Here is a 19,323-nt window from a genome sequence, read left to right as displayed (position 1 = left end):
CTAAGCTATCCACTGAACTGGATTTCAGTTTGATCCTGGTCAACTTGAATATTGTACTATGGTTAGTAGATTTAGGCCTCTGGCTAGTAGGTATGTAAAAATGGGATGAACTTTTCACAGATACATTCTTAAGGATTTTTATATTGCATTTCTTTACATCAGATTTTGAGATTTCCAACACCAGAGCTGACAGAAAAGTGTTACTTAATATTTTCTCAGTCCAGTAGAAAGATAATGCAGACTTACAGCCTGAAGCTGTCTCTTCAGGAAATCTCTGGGAGTCTGGAAGAGGAACAAGACTCTCCTACCCTACCTAATTTCCATCCCCTCCCTTTTGTAGTCCTTAGACTTTATGGAGGGATGTCATTAGGGTTCTAAGGGTATTGGGGATCATGCTTCATAGGCAGCATAGCCAAAGGTCTTTTTATGGATGGAAACATGTTTATGTGGATCTAGAGAGGTGGCTTTGGGCCACTATTAATATCCACATTCCATACACTGTACAAGCATTCAAATCCATTTGATTTTAAATTGTGCTCAGAAACTACATTGCATCTGCCTCTGCTATCTGAGTCTCCAAATGCTCAGCAAAATGGCATATAAATGTCATTATATTCATGAAACTGATTCTTGGATTTTATATTTTTGAAGGAAAGAAAATCTCTGTCAACAGCTTTTGTTCCTTTTTTAAAAGTGCTATATATTCTACACCTAATTTGTGACTGGGAGCTGAAATGCTACAGGTAATGGCCAGTAGAAAAGCTTTAAAACCTGATTATTTTTAATTTGATTTAACCAAGTGCCATGTGTTCCCTGGTTTTAAACTTCCCCTTCTGCAAAGGAAGTGGGTCAGCTTTTCATAGGCTGCAGTGCGGTCAGGATGATCTGCAGTATCTGCTCTGACAGGTCAACCCAAAACACTAAAAATGAAAACTAAATCAAAATGAAATGATTTGGAGCCAATTATTATTCCATTTTGGAACATATTGACATCAGTTGTATCACATTATTAAAATGTGGCATGGCACTAGAAATAGTATAGATTCAGTACAATGCAATCAAATTGAAAACTCTCCCTGCACTGCTCTGTAAAGCCAACCCCCTCACCTCTTTGTAAGCCTCACTCCTGCTGTGATGCCTAGAAGTCAGGGGTGGGCAAAATACAGTCCATGGGCCGGAGCCGGCCTGCCAACAGATTTGATTCAGCCTGCAGGTGGATGGCTGCTAATTTACTAGATCTGGCCTGCAGGTAGCCAGCAACTCCAGCTCCTGTCTGGTGCCAGGAGAGTGGGTGGGGCTGCTTCCACTCAGCAGCAGTCTGCTGTAGACCCAGGCGGGGCTTCTGCATCAGTTGTAGACCCAGGGGACACAGGGCCAAAATCTGTCCAGACCCTGGGTGGTGGTGGCATTATCCCCAGGCGGAGGGCGGCCAGATGTGAGGTGCCCCCAAGGAGGCGCTCAGAGCCTGGAAGGTGCTTGGGCACAGTGAGGCAGGATTAACCTTGTGGCGGGCCAGTAGGGGATGCTCCTGTATTAAGCCACCCGCCTCACTGTGCCCAAGCACCTTCCAGGCTCTGAGTACCTTCCTGGGGGTGCCTCACATCTGGCCACCCCCCTCCTGGGGGAAATGCCACCACCACCCAGAGTCTGGACAGATTTTGGCCCTGTGTCCCCTGGGAAACATAGGCTGAGTAGTCCTTAAGGGTACTTGACCTACTGCAAGAAATTGGGGTGTTTCTCTTAGTCTGAAGCACAAATAGTGGTCTCCCTTAGTCAGACAGACCAAGGAGACCCCAAGGCATAATCTAGATCCTCTCCCAATAATTCTCCCATGCTAGGTACAGAGGAGAACTTTATTGGTTACAAGAAGTAGGTTTGGAATAGGGCACAAGGTAGAGAAATAACAGAGAAATCCCTTAGAGCAAACAGTGCCATAGTAGCCTTTGATTATGCATCTGTGTTACTGCAAGCTATATATCTAGTTAGATCTCAAGTAGTTTACTCATAAGTAAACATCTAGAGGCAGGTGGAGATTTCCTCTGGAGGCAAGCAGTTCATTGATGATGAGTTTCAAGAGAGAGAGCAAGTTTTAGATGGTCCAGCTTCTCTGAGAGGTCTCATCATGGTTACTGCCCCTCCTCCTGGGCTGTCTTTAACTTATTCATAGATTCATAGATTCATAGATGTTAGGGCCAGAAGGGACCTCAATAGATCATCGAGTCCAACCCCCTGCATAGGCAGGAAAGAGTGCTGGGTCTAGGTGACCCCAGCTAGATGGTTATCTAACCTCCTCTTGAAGACCCCCAGGGTAGGGGAGAGCACCACCTCCCTTGGGAGCCCGTTTCAGACCTTGGCCACTCGAACTGTGAAGAAGTTCTTCCTAATGTCCAATCTAAATCTGCTGTCTGCTAACTTGTGACCATTGCTTCTTGTAACCCCCGGGGGCGCCTTGGTGAATAAAACCTCACCAATTCCCTTCTGTGCCCCCGTGATGAACTTATAGGCAGCCACAAGGTTGCCTCTCAACCTTCTCTTGCGGAGGCTGAAAAGGTCCAGTTTCTCTAGTCTCTCCTCATAGGGCTTGGTCTGCAGGCCCTTGACCATACGAGTGGCCCTTCTCTGGACCCTCTCCAGGTTACCCGCATCCCTCTTGAATTGCGGCACCAAGAATTGCACGCAGTACTCCAACTGCGGTCTGACCAGCGCCCGATAGAGGGGAAGTATCACCTCCTTGGACCTATTCGTCATGCATCTGCTGATGCACGATAAAGTGCCATTGGCTTTTCTGATGGCTTCATCACACTGCCGGCTCATGTTCATCTTGGAGTCCACTAGGACTCCAAGATCCCTTTCCACTTCCGTGCCACCCAGCAGGTCATTCCCTAGGCTGTTGGTGTGCTGGACATTTTTCCTCCCTAGGTGCAGCACTTTGCATTTCTCCTTGTTGAACTGCATTCTGTTGTTTTCTGCCCACTTGTCTAACCTGTCCAGGTCTGCTTGCAGCTGTTCCCTGCCCTCCGGCGTGTCCACTTCTCCCCATAGCTTTGTGTCATCTGCAAACTTGGACAGAGTACATTTCACTCCCTCGTCCAAGTCGTTGATGAAGACATTAAAGAGTATCGGTCCAAGGACCAAGCTCTGCGGGACCCCACTGCCCACACCCTTCCAGGTCGAAGCCGACCCATCCACCACAACTCTCTGGGTGCGACCCTTCAGCCAATTCGCCACCCACCAGACTGTGTAGTCATCCAAGTCACAGCCTCTTAACTTGTTCACCAGTATGGGGTGGGATACCGTATCAAAGGCCTTCCTGAAGTCTAAGTATACGACATCCACCCCTCCTCCTGTGTCCAGGTGTTTCATAACCTGGTCATAAAAAGAGACTAGATTGGTCAGGCATGATCTGCCTGCCACGAACCCGTGCTGGTTTCCCCTCAGCATAATTTTTCCTGCCGGGCTCTCGCATATGTGAGCCTTGATAATTTTTTCAAAGATTTTGCCAAGGATGGAGGTGAGACTGACTGGCCTATAGTTGCCCGGGTCCTCCTTCCTCCCCTTTTTGAAAATGGGGACCACATTGGCCCTTTTCCAGTCCTCCGGGACTTGGCCCATGCGCCACGAGCATTCAAATATTCCCGCAAAACCCCCAGTTTTTCTTTTTTTTAAATTTATTTTAAAATGCATTCCCTCCCCTTCCCCAACCATTTCTGAGTTTCTATCCCTCTCTATTCCCTATAGATAAGTATAAGTGAGCTCAGACTTAAGATAAGCTTTAAACATTTTTATTTTGGGAGCAAGTTTTTGGTTTTGGATATCCACTGTTTTATATTGTATAATTATTAGGTTTGTATTGATTTTTACTGTTGTATATGTGCGCGCCGGGTCTGACCCCGGGTCGCTTTCATCGCTCTGCACGCGGGCTGTGGCCAGCAGCCCGGGCAGGCCGGATCGGAGAGGGCGGGCACCAAGCTAGAATTAGGCACAGACACGTAACGGTTGATTTTAAGATTATTTTACTTACACCGAGATGGTCGTGGTGTAGGCTGAGAACTTGCTTGAGTTGCGGTTACAACAAAAAACACGAACACACGTGGAGGTTGCAAGGCTCCACGCAGAAAGAACACGAACAATCACGTGGAGCTTGCTAGGCTCCACGCAGACAAACTCCGGATGTCCAGGACAAGCGCGCATTAAACTCGTCGTTACGTCTTATAGTAGGCTCCGTTCGAAGACGGGAAGAGGTGGGCAGTGAATCAGGCCGCCAAACTCCTCTGAGCGACACACAGGGTTTCTATTACCCTGCCGCGCACACCCAGAGTCCCCACGAGATGGATGCGGAGTCCTCTTCGGCTTGGGCAGAAACTGCTCAAGCCTCTTATACGGCTAGCAGGCCAATCGTTAGCTGCCAAGTGTGAATAATTTAGAACTAGCCAATTGCGGGGCACGAATTTGCATACGATGAGTGGGAACTCTTTGCACCGTGCATTTCTGTGTTGCAAAGGAAATGCACCCTGCAACGATCGCTGCAAAGTGGTGGGAACACTTCCCTGCACGCGGGTTCTCTGCGCAGCAGAACTCCTCCGTGCAACGAAGTTGTATACCCACAGGGATAATTCGAGTGCCGAAGCGCGCACACAAAAAAAATCAGACCTTTGGGTCATGACATCCCCCCTTGCTGAAGGCACAATAGAATTATACTTCAAACCTATGATCCGGGTTATTCATAGCTCTGTCAATGGTTCGTGAAACTAAACGAACATAAACAAAATCAGTCAACAATAAAAGTTCGTCCTCAAGGGATCGAATCAAATAATAGCCGGCACACACACATATACATAAAATCACATTCATAACAAAAAACTGAATGATCATGACTTCGGTGGGCATCATGGTGGAATCGCGCGTCAGGCCTTTGTTCCTTTCAGTGATGTTGTCCCTCTTGGGCCTCTCTCCACCATGCACTCCGAATCCCAGATCTGTAAAAGAACTCTCTTAAAATGGTTATTCAATACTATCTATAAAATCACACAGGACCGCACGATAATGCAGTCAATTAAACTTATCAGTACTATTAAATACAAATACATAAACACGATTTTATACTGGACAGCTCTCTTTCTTTTTCGACTCAGCAACTCGATAAAATCGTCGATGAGTCATCGTCGCCTTCTTCTAGATAATGAAAACCTAACTCGTAGGCTAGCTGCCATTGTCCCGCGTCTCCTAAAATCCGAAGCTGTCTCTTATTAAGTCCAGAACGCTGCAGGAGGTATCCAAACATGTATCGCTCCTCTTGCGTTCTCTGGCGTAATACTGGACGCTCGGATTCGCGGTGTTTCGTGTTCTGAGCCTCAGTCGGGCGTTGACACTCCCGATCACTGGATAGTCTTGGCTCCATTAGGACGCGCAGTCTTGACAACTGATGAAGGAGACTACTCACAGGATGATCGACCAGTGGGTTCAGCACAATTCACAGAACCACGATGTTTCTTTGCCCGTAAACTTTAAGACAACTATCTATGCTGTTGAGGGTCACTGGAACGGTTCCAGGGTCTCGCAGGTGACGATGAGGCCACGGTCGCATTCGTTGGAGCAGTGTTAGTCCCAACGTGCATTCTCTTGGGTTCCAGGCGCAGTATGAAACTCCGATAATAGCCAGTACAAGCTGTTCTGCACCAGTGTGCTCTGGTCGGTTGTCGTGCCATGCGTGGGCCTTCTGTTCGATCACTCCTGCCACAAGCGCTGGAATCGGAATAGGCCAATGGACGCTAAACACCACCATGTCGATGTCAGTGACATGTCCCCTACTCCATGAAGCTTGTCTCACCAAGAAGCTTGCTTCTTCCTGGTCCAGGAGGTCGGACCCAAGTTCCACGACCAGGCGTCCCAACCACACAGCCAGAGTTTCGTCGGATCGGATCCTGGATTCTCTACATAAATTCTGCAGTTCGGCTCTGGAATGAGCATAATAGGTGGTAGCTTGAACTGCATTCTGCGGACCGATGACTGGGCTGCTCGATACTGCAGGCTGATCAATTTCCTCGCGAGTTGTCGTTGCTGTTGCTGTTTCTGTCGGAGCTGCAGTCATTGTTACAGTGGGAGTCGTTGCTGTCTCAGGCGGGAGGGGCTTTCCAGCCTGGATAGGTTGATATTACCTGCATACCTCCTCCTACAATTTGAACTCTCTCTCCTCCTGGACTTCAGTGGATTCAGTCCCTGCACCAAGCCTCTCTAACCCCTGCTGCCATTGTGTGTGTGTGTGTGTGTGTGTGTGTGTGTGTGTGTGTGTGTGTGTGTGTGTGCGCGCACGTGCGTGGGCGCAAGGGAACCAATAAGACATTGTGTCACCATCTCCCCTGTTCAATAAAACCACTGTCATTTGCAACCCCGAGTTGGGTCATGTTTTACTGAATCCCAGTCCCTTCCTTATCTTAAATTCCAGCCTCATTCTCTCTCTCTCTCTCTCTCTCAGCTCCAGCCTCCACCCCTCTCCACTAGTTTCCTGATCTCCTCTCAATTTCTGCTACCTTTGTCTGCTTTCCTGCTTTCCTGCTGCCCCTGCTGCTTTTCCTGTAATTTTCTGGTCTCCATCTCTCTGTTTTCAGGCTTCCCCTGCACCTTCTATAGTCCTCCCCCCTGCCACCCCTGTAGCTTCTCAGCTCCTCGTGGCTGTCCTGTAGTTTTCTTCAGTTCCCAGCACCTACTGATGTTCCCTGCAACTTCTCTAGCTGCCCCAGAGCCATCCTCTGGCTCCCCACACCCAGAGTCCCTCTTTAACACCCACACTTTCCCTTAGTCCCATTTTCCCTCTCCCCACCTATCTTTTCAGCTCCTCCATAGCTCTGGCTCCACTCCCAGCCTCTGTGCTGGCATTGCCCCCCTGTTCTGTAGGCTTTGAGCATTGTCTTTTAATCAATTAAGATCAATTAACCTAAAGTTACCCCCAGCCTCAGTTCTTCAGCCCAGGTCCCTCTAGTCTACTGGTTCTAATCCCTGTCCCGGTGACTTTCACTCCCAGCAACTTTCACTCCCTACACTTCTACTTTCTTACCTTAACCTTTCCCCAGGTATCCCAAGTACACCAAGCATGTACATACATACACACATACACACTGTACCATCCAAGTTAGGAACTTACCTATGTGTATGTGTAGGTGGGTTGTATGTGTGTGAACTGGTGAGAGTGCGTGTGTGTGTGTGTATGTGTATGTATAGATATATATATGGCATTCTGTGCATATACGAATTAGTGATATGTGTCTAACTTTTGGGGTGTATGGTGTATGTGCTTGAATTGGTGATAGGTATGCATGTGCCTAGGCTGGTTTGGATGTGTATGTGCCTGAGCTGGTAGTGTGCATGTGTATGTACCTAATTGATTTGTGTGTTTTGTATACGTGCAATTGTGTCACACCCTCCTGTCTAACAGTGCAATATTGAGATCCTAAGAGTTGGCCTGACCCCAAAGGGCAACATTATGACCTCATTTACCTGATCCATTGAAGTCCAGCAGTTCTGGCTGCCAGCCAACCAATTTGAAATGCATCACTGGTTGCTGGGTAGACTGGCAGGGTCTCTAGCCCCCTCCCAGTCATGATGACATTGCTTAGAACAATAGGGAGTTTAAGTCCTCACACCCAGGAGTGTGAGGGCAGTCACGTAGGCAGAGGGAACAGGTTTTCCCTTCCTTCAGGAATGTATCTAGCTCAGGTTACAACTCAGGGTTACCTGAAGCTGATGGGGCCAGGGGTGTCTGTCCTCTGCAGTGACCATGGTAAGCAAATTGTCAGATTGGTCATCAGCTTGATAGCAGAGTTTGGAGAGAGACAGAGATGGCATTCTGCCACAAGCCTCTACCCTGAATAGGGGTGATTTGAATGTGCACTATCCTAGGAACAGCATTAGAGAGATTTTCCCTCAGGCAGACAAAATGTCTTCTAGGGCTTGCCCTTGAATGTAGGTTATGCAAATGGGCTCTTTCCATTAAAATGGAGCATGTATCCTGCTTCCTTCCATGGTCCAGCTTGTGGGGGAAGGGCTACCATGCTGCTTCCTTTCCCATCCTTATTCCAGCAACCTGATTCCCAGAAGAAGGAGTAAGCAGTCATTACACATACACATACATATGCATAATTTCTTTCTTCTACCATTCATATATTACTTAGACCTGTGGGGTATCTTTGTAGAAGCCAGGAGGAGTTTTATCATTACCTCCACAATGCAATATGACAGCAGGATCATTGAGGTTGCTATAGTTAAGGTTGTGTCAGTCAGTCCATCTTTAACTCCATTTAAAATGAGCTCAAGAACAGCCTGATTTTTAGCTGCAATTTGGCAGACTCTCAGCTATAGTGCCTTTGGGTCAGTAAAAATTCACAATGGTTATGTTACTACTTTAAGAAACATAGCTGAGCTGTTTTTTCAGCTTCAACATCCTGTAGAATTTGACTACATGTGCATAAGGAGGAGTTGGTGTTTTCTTTTGAAATCAAGTACATACTTGGAAGATGTTACTTGATAGACTTTTGCCTTCTGGATAAATAACATGTTCAGAAAATAGTTAGGCATGCAAAATACATATTTATCTAATGCCTCTAAAAGTGACACGTAGACTACAACACAGATTTAATTAGGTAAATTATACTTATTAAAAGCTAGTGTCAAAGCTGATTAGGGCTTGAGGATTCATGATTCCTTCCCACTTAAACACATACACTGTACTGACTGATTTTCCTTCCTTTCTTCTGTTTGCTGCTTGTTACCCATGACCCCCAATCTTTGTTGAGGGCAATTATTAATAATGAACTAGATCCCCAGCTGCTGTAAATTGATATTGATCATTGAAGGTATATTAATTTATATTAGCTAAGGTTGTAGTCCAGTGCTACAAAACTTCACCCTTAGCCTCACAAGTTACATCTGGCATTTTATTCCATTAATAATCATTTCTGGATCGCTAGATTAAACAATACTGCCACCCTGTATGAGCTGCAGATCAAGAATAATAAGTTGAAGATTTTTCCAGATAATATTGAACTGCGATTAAGTTCAGGAATTTCTTTATTTTTATTTATTTATTTTGCATTAGCACCTAGAAGCTGCAGTAATGGACCAGGGTCCCAGTGTGCTAGGTACCATACAATTGTGGAACTAATAAGATGGTCCCTGCCTGGAGAGTTTATGATCCAAGTATAACTATCTGATCACGAGATATTTATGCGCATAAAAAAGATGAGTTGTCATATAAAATATTTACTCATACTTACTGTTTAGGCTTTAATAAGCTGTGAGTCAGATAAATATTTTCTACTGTCTCACAATAGCACCTCTCTTTGGTTTGAGAGCCTTCTTTTTTTCATATGGTCTTAGTCAGAATGTACCTTATTTATATAGATAGATCATAGACACAAAGTAAGAATTTCCCCCTGTACACAATGGAAATTTCACAAATATATCCATGTCCAAAATTTTCACTCATAGCAAGTTATAAACCTTGTATGTTCTGAGGAACTGCAAAAGGGGATTCCTATTTTAGCTGCATTAAAATCTTAGAGCTAGGTATTGACCTGTTAGTAGCATATTAGATATTGCTCTTCAGCAAAAGTACTAATGATGATGGTTGTTCTGTGTTACCTTGAAGAGTGTACAGTATATTCTGAAGAGAGATTATCTTGGGTACAAAGGGCCACTGGCTTGAATACTGTCTAAATCAATGAGTTATCTGTGACAATCAACCAACTTTGCAAGGCCACACAAACAGGTTAGCTACAATTTAAAGTTTCACACTTCAAATTAAATGGTAGCAAAACAAATGTGAAATTACTCAGGAGATGAGACCTGATTTTTAGAGGAAGGAAAAACTTTCAGTAGAGGTAGGATATCTCCTGGGTAGGATGCCTCCTCAGAACCAGTGTTCCGGAAAAGTATCCGCATCAGGCCTTAAAAAGGACTTCGTGAAAATCATCCTGGTATGGTCATATGAAATCTTTAAACAGACTGGTGGTCAGATACCGATAGGGGGGAGAAGAATATATTTATAACTGACAGTTTAATCAGCCTATACAAGTAAGGGTTTGTTGTCCATTACAAAATCACTAGATATGGTGACCATAGCTATTCAGCAAATTTATATTGATTTTGTTGGCTATTTTGTTAGTGAAAATTTTAACAATAACAAATGCACAATGAACATATTTTTTTAAATACCTGTGTGGTCTCAATTAATGTTGACAATAATATTAAGGCTTTACACTTCATTTTGAGACTCATGGTGTATCCCACGAATTAATGCCTGATGGTTGGCCCCAGTTTACAAGACAAGGATTGAAAAACTTTGTGGGCTAATAATATCTCACATCTGCTTCCTACCACCTGAGTTGTCATGGGGAAGTCTAATAGTTTGGTAAGATTTTTAAAACTGCTATAATGAACTCTGAGAAGAACTTATCTTTAGATCAGAATATAATTCCTTTTTTCCCTGTCTTCTTGAGCAGCCTCACATAGTTCAACAAAAGAGGCACCTGGTAAACCACTAAACTACTATGCATATATAACAGACAAGAAACTATAGTGCACGACCAAGGTTCCCACCTTCCACCCCCCTAGTATTTGTAATAAAAACTATAAGCAAGATCAAACAAAACCATGCATTTTGGCAAGAGTGAAGTTTGGACAGTCTTCCAACAAGGCATTCCCACATTAATAATGCTTCTATGTTCTGTGGGCCAGTTGTATGTTCCTTAGTCAAGTGACCAGGGAATCTATCCCTTTTGCCATTTAAACATAGACTTTTTTCATCTATAACTGAAAAGGAAGGCATGGCAGACTTGGAACAGCTCAGTAATAGTTTATGAACCATTGCTTTTGACCTGGTTATTGGAATATTTACTATGGAGTAAATCAGCTGAGCAGGTGGGAAAACAAGAGGAAACTTTCATAAGCTTTCCTGCTGTAAATGCCTGAGGATTGTTACAGGACACTGGCAGAGCCAATGGAGACTAGTAGAATGTGTTGAATTGGTTTGAACAGGTAAAGACCAAACCTTGGGAACTAAGGAATTCTTCCTGTATAAAATGAAGCAGTTTCTTGTCAGGGGAAGGCAACTTTTTGTGAGCTGTTTGAGATAAGACAGAGTTCTTCTTTGGTATCTATATATATTAGGCCCACTTAGACTACTCTGTGGAAATGGTAAGCCTATCAGCCAGGCAGGCATGCCCCTGTACAATTTGTGAATTTAAAATCCTTTCTTTTACACTAACAATTAAGTGGCACCTTGGTTTAAGGAGGCTGGCTGGTTATTTTTCCACCCATCAAAAACTCCTCAAAGGGAAAAACTGCAGGTATCAATCCTGTGAGACCAGCTTGGGTAAGCACAGTTGATACACCAGGTTCAGCAGCTAACAGCCATGTCTCCGAGTGGGGAAGCATGCAGTTCCATATCTGGGAGAGGTGAAGGCAGAAGCCATGACATCCGCAGGAAGGCACTCTAGAAACCTGAGGAAGAAGAAAGGCTAAGCTCCACTCAACATGGGAAGGTATTACTACTGAGCAAGCAAACTTATTTTAATTATACCTGATAGAAATGCCTATGCTCTTTTCCTAAAGCTCATAGTTAGGGGGAGGTTTTAGGAACCACTAATAAAGTACAATGTACAATTTATTCAATTTGAATTGGAAAAAGGAGTGCTTGTGAACACTAGACTCAGCCAGCCCTGGGTTATGTTATTTAACTTTCTGACACTTATCACAATCTGGTGCATTGCAAAAGCAGCAATATATATATTGCTTTTGCAATGCTTTCAAAGTATTCTTATAAGCCTTGGTAATTAAAGTGAACTCTGGCAAGGACAATTTAGCAGAGAGGAGATAATCTCCAGCAGAGCCAGGGAAATCACCCCAATCCTCCTTTACAGTTTTGTTGCAGAATTTTAACAAGGAGCTCCCTTGAGATTCTTCTAGCACCTCAGCACAAGAGAAGAGGGTGCTCAGGGGAAAGGCAGAGGAACTCCTGCCTAATTTGTGACTACATTGCTGAAGGGGAATTTTGATTCACAGTTTCTTTATAAAAAAAATCAGTATAAGAAGGTGTAATAACAGGCAGTGGCCAGGGAGGAATTGCCTGGAAAAGACATATTGACCAGATAAGAGGTATATTTTTAAAAAAGCCATGAATCCGGTCCTACTGTAAGAACCCTAGTTGCTCACCTTGCAGTTTTCCTGCTAAGATGAACACTTCCCATGGCATTTCCTATTGGTAAAGTTAGCTGTAAAAGTCCCAATGGGCTCTCCCTCCCCACCTACATATTCTCCAAAACTGACCTACATTTTAGGGCTGAAAAGTCTGATTTCGATTTGAGAAAGTCCCCACTTTGTCTGCCTAGTCTCCATAATCAACCTCTGCTGCTTGCTTCTGCTGGTTACCAGGATGAGAAAGAATCTAAAAACTATACTGGCAAGAAAGCCCAGCAGCTCTGGAGAAGAGGGCCAGCCTTGGCAATGACACGATTCTGGAGACAGGTGGGGCAGGGTGAGAATTGCCATGGGCACAAGTTTGTGTCTAGCCCTTCTTCTCCACCCAACTACAGATCTTTCCACATTCCTAGAAGAGAAAACACTTATGCTGTCACCTAAAACTGATTCATTAGCCACTCTCCAGGTTACCTTCACCTGGAAGATACTCAGTTTCCCAAGGGACAGGAAACATAGTATTAAGCTATGACTCCTGTGGCGGAGCACAGGGTGCTCCTGCCACTTTAAGGGCCTGGAGCCGGCAGCCTCCAGGTGCCTGATTGTGGCAGCCATTTTGAGGCTTATATAAACCAGGCAGTTGGGCTGCAGGAGGTCAGGCAGCAACATTGCTTGGTCTTAGAGCTGCTGTGTATGGCCTGGAGGTAAGGGGTTGGCAGGAGGCTCCTGGTCCTGGGCATGACCTGAGACTGCACCCTGCCGGGAGTGGGTGGTCTGGTGGGGCTCTCAGTGGCGCGGGAGCCCCCAGGAAATACCAGGCCAGTGATCACCCCGGTGAAAGGTGGGTTGGGGCGCCTTAACCCCTAGCTCCCACCACCACCGGGTGGGTGACCCCTGAGCTGGATGAGGGCCAAGAGGGCCAGGGTTATGAGGGCCGAGAGGGCCATGTGTTTGTGAGGGGCCCAGAGAGGGCAGACCCCGAGAGTGGGAGTGATGTGGGTGAGGTGCCGCGGTTGCTCCTAGGAGGAAGGGAGTAGTGGCATGGGGAGGCCCGAGGAGTAGAGTGAGTGGCTAGAGAGACCCAGCCCGAAGGGGAGAGTCCCCTCGACTGGCCCATGCTGGGGCCAGGACCAGTGATGGTCAAAAGGGCCGGGGGCCCACCGCGAGGGACGCCCAAGAGCTGGGGGCCTCGGGTCCCGACTGGCCTTGAGGTGGGCCAGGGCTAGGTAGCCGAAGGTTCCGGGGGAACCACACCCGAGAGGGGAAGATAGCTTCGGGGGGGTGAGGTAGCCCAGATGACGGCGGAGTGGCTGCCTGAGTAGAGAAGACCATAGTGGGGTCTTGCATAGAAGATTCTGGGGCCCAGTGCGGGGGCCGGTGAGGAAGAACACCGTGATGCCATCTGCGAGGCTTGGGCTGTGGTATTAGGGGAGGTCGGAGCCGCAGAGCGCCCCTTGGCATCGGGGCATTACAATGGGCAGCCTCCAGCTTAATTATCTTAATGGAACTAATTATCATCAAAGGCGTGGCGGGCGAGATAAGCGGGCGGTTGCCCAGAGACAGGTGGGCGGGCCATGAAGAGCTCGGCCCTGAGTAGGCCTGCTGTCACGGTGACAGGCGGGCGGGCCACAGAGGTCGGCCCCGGGAGGCCCCCTGTCACAACTCCAAATCCTGAGTGGGTGTAAATCAGTGGAGCGCCTTTGAAGTCAGTGATGCTACAGGAGCATGTTACAGCTGTTTCCAACAGTTTAAGATCTGGCCTTCCTTTGTCAGGATGCTTTTGAGTATCAGATAAAAACACGAGACCAAGAGTACACTTTGTTTTAGAGTGGATTTTTCACTGCTGCAACATGCCTATTAATTGCAGTAATGTTTTGCTGAACTCCTTTGGATTAAAATGCTATTTTTAAGTGTCAGTTAATGGGTTTTAGTGAAAGCAATTTATTAAACATTATGTACTCAGTTTAAATCTAACAGGGTAACTAAACATTAAAGTAACAGGGGGGGGAAATCTATATTGCTGTAATTTGTATTGTACATTCTTTTTGCTGAGTATAATTGCTATTGACTGCCTAAAGCAGCACTCTCCAAATCATGAATAATCAGAAAAAAAATTGCAGTTGGGTATAAAAAGTGATGTTATGACTTAGTGGAATGAACACAGGCTACAGAGCCAAGAGTTACGGAGTTCAGCCCTTCATTCTTCTTTTGGCAATAATCTGCCTGTATTTATTTCTCTATCTTTACAATGAGGCTATGAATAAATTACCTATCCTACAGGGGTATAAGGAGGGATAACTAACTGGTTAGTGTTTGGAATGTTATGATGGAGATAGAAAGCATGATAAAAGTGCTACACCAAACTGTACAGGGTCTATCACAACACAACTAGTCTTCAAGTGGCAGAAAATCCAATGAGGGTCAGTATTGACAACAAGAGGTTGTGGTGACTTACCCTCTGCCTGTAGGCTTTTAGCCCAAATAGATGCAAGGTAGAAGCTGTCAATACACCTACTCAGTAACCTATGCTGCCAGGGCTTTTACGGAACCCCTGGATGAAACTAAACTTCCATCCCACAGTAGGACTCTAACTAAAAGCTTTCTGAAGCAGTGTGCCTGCCTACCGTCAGATGTGATGCTCCCTCTGTAAGAAACAGCAATCCAGACTGGCACAGGAAGATATTTTCTGCCCCATTTTACATGTGCGAGGGAGAATCTAGCTTTATTATTATTAGTGAAAATGAAACCATTCAAAATTGGAAAAAAAAAACCCAGAGAATTTAGATTTTACTATTTGGAAAAATTGTCTACACTTGCATGTATGTTATTATTCTGTGTAGATTTTCATTAGGTATTTGACATCCATTGGGACTCTTGCCTGTAAGAAAAAAATCTATTATCACTAGAACAGTAGTTGCAGGTCTACCCTTTCCTCATCCCACATGAATGCCCAAGGCTTTCTACATTTGAAACCTGCTGCGTGAAAGAGGGGGAGGGAGGAACCAAATATGTACCTGCCTGGAAAGCATTTTGTAAAATATGCCATGAAATGTGTGGCTTATCTCACCTTCTGAATTTTCTGAATTTGGACATTAGAAGGAATGGAGGAGTTTTAAATCACACATGTGGCACAGTCTGTGAGATCTCTACAAAGAGTGGTGACTGAAAAGTATAACAATTCCTGGGGCCACTGACAGTGCCTCCTTTGCTTAGTAAGGTATCGAGCACAGAGTTGGGACTCAATAAACAAGAATAACAATAATGATATGGTACATTAGTATCTGAGTAGTGAACCTTTGGCTGGCTATGTTATGCATGTCATCATGGAGATTGGAGAGCCTCCTATCAAGGTACCGTGGCCAGTAAGAGGATTGTTCAGTGAGATCTGTGACATGGAGTGTGTAGGATTGATTCTCACATTGCAGTTTACAGTTTTCTGGTAGAGAAAGCAAAACCAAAACTGCTGTAGACATGAACTCCTGAGTGTTTACTGCTCTGACAATATTGCAAAGAATGAGCTTGTTTTATTGTATTCAGTATCTTCGCCCCGTATTCAAATAAAATTTGCTATAAGATGCACGTAGGCACATCCCGGCAGTGAAACTCTGACCCAGGGGAAATGAAATGGTCAGAATACATTTCTTGAAAGAGAGCAATTCTTTATGGTAAATCTATATAGCACTGTACGGATTAAAACAATAAACAGGAACAACACTCAAGCAATTTCTAAAATCTCTTGTAGGTAGTTGTAGGCTCCAAAGTCTAATGAATTCTGAGTATTTTCTCTCATTACTGGCATAACTGAACTTACTTGCCATCTTTTAACAGCTTCCTATCACCCTTTTTATAGCCCAGTCTTTATTAGGGTTGGACTCTGGGACTGGAGATAGAATTTTCTTTAGCCTTGCTCCCTGTCAGTTCAAATATAAAGGGAAGTTACTACATTCTTGCCCTTCTAGAAGTAAAAGTGTTGATAGTGCTGCAGTAAGAACTGGGTCTGTCACTAAAGGAAGTTTTTTCATACATGACCGATGCTTTGGAGAAGTTCTCCAAAGCACTGCTTATAACAAGTTGGGGTGTATATTCTTACAGCTCATTTTGTGTAGAACTCCTACAATTACACCTCGGCACTAGAAACCTCCATAGTTTGCTCTTTTGCCTAGTTAAAAGTGCAGTTGCAGCTTGCTTAAAAGCCCCAGGCTGACTCTCCTGCAGTGTACAAGTTTCTCAGTTACAGCTGTCCAAGGCAATGTCCAGATTTGCCCAAAAGACTCCTGATTTAGAAGCTGTTTATATGTATGTGAAAGAGGGAATGTCTGATGTTACCTAGTTCTGACTCTGACATCATCAAATAGGCTTGTCTTGGACCTGTGGTATAAAAATATTAGGGCTGTGCGAAGCTTCGGTCTCTAATTCGATTCGGCAGAGATTTGACCTGATTCGGTGGCCAAATCTCTGAATCCGAATCAAATCAGGAGACCGTTTAATCTCTCCAAATTGATCTGGAACCGTCCAAATTGATTCAGAAAGATTCAGAGATTTGGACATAGACACAGATTTAAATGTTTTTTCTACATACATCTAGATAGCAGGCAGCCCATGAATGCTGTGATGCTGGGGTGGATGGAGTGGGCCACAGGAGCACAGGGGGCTCCCTAGCGTGCTTGGCAGCAGACCGGGAAGTGGACCAGAAGCACTTCCGGTCCACTTCTGTGTCCACCGGGGAGCACACCCAGCTTGGCAACTAGTGGCTCCTGGATCTGGGGGGACATCCGGGTGTCCCTCCACCACTGATCGCCAAGCTGGGGGAGCATAGGGGGGCACCTTGGCACGCTTGGCAGCGGACTCAGAAATGGACTGGAGCTAATTCCAGTCCACTTCCAGGTTTGCCACCGAGCACACAGGGGGCCCCTGTGTCTTTAGATTCTGATTCTGCTGAATCGAATCGGGAACAGTGATCCAAATCAGCGAATTGAATCACTGTCTCTGATTCAGGCCAAATCCAAATCAACTATGGCCTATTTCGCGTACCCCTAAAAAATACCCACACACCTGAGCAGGGGCTTGGAAAAGGATAGTTAAAATGCCCTGAAGAATTCTGTTGTCTCTGGCATTAGGACCCAGAGACCTTTTTCTGTGGGGAGGAGGGGCACTCTCAGACTGACCATCACCTTGTCATTGGATAATCAGCAAGTTTATTGATACACAGTGATAACAGAAAAAAAGCAACATGAACAATCAAGCAATTCTATATATCTACCAAATCCTAGAGCTATCATCAGACTCAAAGTACATCTGGCCAGGATGCAGGCTCCACACGGAGGCTGTCTCTTAGGTGTCAGATGTCAGCAGCTTGAAGGTGGGGTGCCAAGGCCCACACCCCACCTCCAGTGGGGTGCATGAGATGGGCTGATTATGTGCCCTCTGTCCATAGTGATCTTAGGGACCCTCCTGGGGGGATGGGGAGGGAACAAGGGATGAGACAAAGGGAGGGACCGTTTGTTATTCTCAAGTCTCTGCTTTTGTATTCTCCTTCCCTCCTGATGACTCTTGATCTGTGGCTCTCTCTGGTTGGTTGTCTCTGTGGTCACACTGTCCACGTACTGTGTCATCAACCCATTCCAAGCCCATTACATACACACATACTAATTTGGTCTTTCTGGGACTTCTTCTAATCCTGCCTGTTCTCCCAAAATTGGGACTCAGGCCACCCTGCTCTGAGGCCTTGTTGACTGGTGCCACTTATCTCGTGGTATGGGCAATATGGTACATACTCCCTCGGTTCCCAGCCTTGTTGGCCTTGTTGTGTTAGATTGCCTGTCTGCTTCCACGGCTGTGATCTTGTGTGACTGTGAGACCCAGGCTTCTTAGAAATCAATTAACTCCAGCTGCCCATCCTGAACCATTATAATATATATTGTTACCTCTCAGCTTTGTGTTTTTTAGGCTGCATCCTGTGCCAGGGTTCCCCATCTGACTCGCAAAGAACTCTTCCCCCTCCCTACCTCTGCCTGAACAAGAACTGATTAAAGGAAGGACTTACAAAAGACAAGGAAGATGCAGTGGGAGGCACACCTAAAGCCCTCCAGACAAGGGGGATATGAGTGAAGCAACTCCCCTGGTCTCATTTGCATCTGAGATGGAACCAGATGACAACTCATTTAAATGGGAGATGGGTCAGGCATGCACCTTCACTAGCATTCAGGATGGAGAACAGAGATTCCAAGGCAAGGACCACACTGAATGTTGGGATCAGAAAAGCAGGGGAGCACTGCATGATGGGGAATCCTTACTCCAAATGCTAATCAGCCCACATCTACACACACCCAGCTCAGCATTTATCAGACCAATTCTAGTAATGACTCCTCTATTGGTACCCAAAACATTGAATCTGCCTGTCTATTGTGAGCTCCCTCAGGGTAATGCTGCCCATAGCCAGGAGTGATCACTTCCTGTTATCCAGCATATGAGCCATTGTTTACCCCTAAACAAACCTAGCATTCTCCCTTGAGCCATTGTTGGTTCTCTACAAAAACCCTACCCAAGCTCAAGTTTCTGTCCTTGTGCTTGGATCCAGAAGTTGCAGCAGTTCCACTCCTTTTCTGCCTGGCATCCCTCCACTGATCATGCTGAGATCATCTGCCTGTCTGCAAGCTTCAACAAACACCTGGGAACCTCGACTGGTTCAAGCTTTGCTGCGTAGTGAGACCCCAACTCTCTCTCTGCCTCTGCCTCCAGCAACCTGGCTTTTATTCTCTTACTCCAGGCACAGCTTTCTAAACCTGACTTTTGCTAATCAAACTGGAGCTAGACTTCCCCAAAAGCCTAATTGAAACTATGTAATATTGTAACTGTTTATTTGTCTCTCTTGTATGGCTATTATTACTGGTATCATCATAAGTTCATATACCTGGCAATAAATAACTTATATGGTCAAGCTGGTTGCTATACTCTCTAAACCTCACTTACTCTTTCTTCCCCTTGACCTCCCCATTTGCTCTGCAGCAATGCTTCTTTTACCTAAGCAAAAGATCCCTGTAATGCCCAATCCTACAGTGGGGTCTGCTCATCAAGGGGGGTTACTCTAGGACCATTGTGACGAGAGATTGGGACATGCTGAGTTTTGAGGCACATGAG

The 19,323-nt window shown here is 45.5% G+C and overlaps 1 long non-coding RNA gene across 3 annotated transcripts in view; it reads left to right on the top strand.

Moving 5' to 3' along the window:
* Positions 1-19,123, top strand: part of LOC132243841 (uncharacterized) — a 51,741-nt gene extending 32,618 nt beyond the window's left edge. For 2 of the 3 annotated variants that reach the window (XR_009455415.1, XR_009455416.1), the window contains exon 2: positions 18,133-19,123. This is a non-coding gene — a long non-coding RNA (uncharacterized LOC132243841). Of the gene's footprint in view, positions 1-12,825; positions 12,891-18,132 lie in introns of those variants that run through there. The other variant, XR_009455417.1, reaches the window with a different exon arrangement.
* The last annotated feature ends 200 nt before the right edge of the window (positions 19,124-19,323 follow it).

Source organism: Alligator mississippiensis, chromosome 1, assembly GCF_030867095.1.
Source record: "Alligator mississippiensis isolate rAllMis1 chromosome 1, rAllMis1, whole genome shotgun sequence".
Taxonomy (NCBI): Eukaryota; Metazoa; Chordata; order Crocodylia; family Alligatoridae; genus Alligator; species Alligator mississippiensis.
Note: the sequence above shows the minus strand (reverse complement) of the source record. Positions and strands in the feature narration are given on the sequence as shown.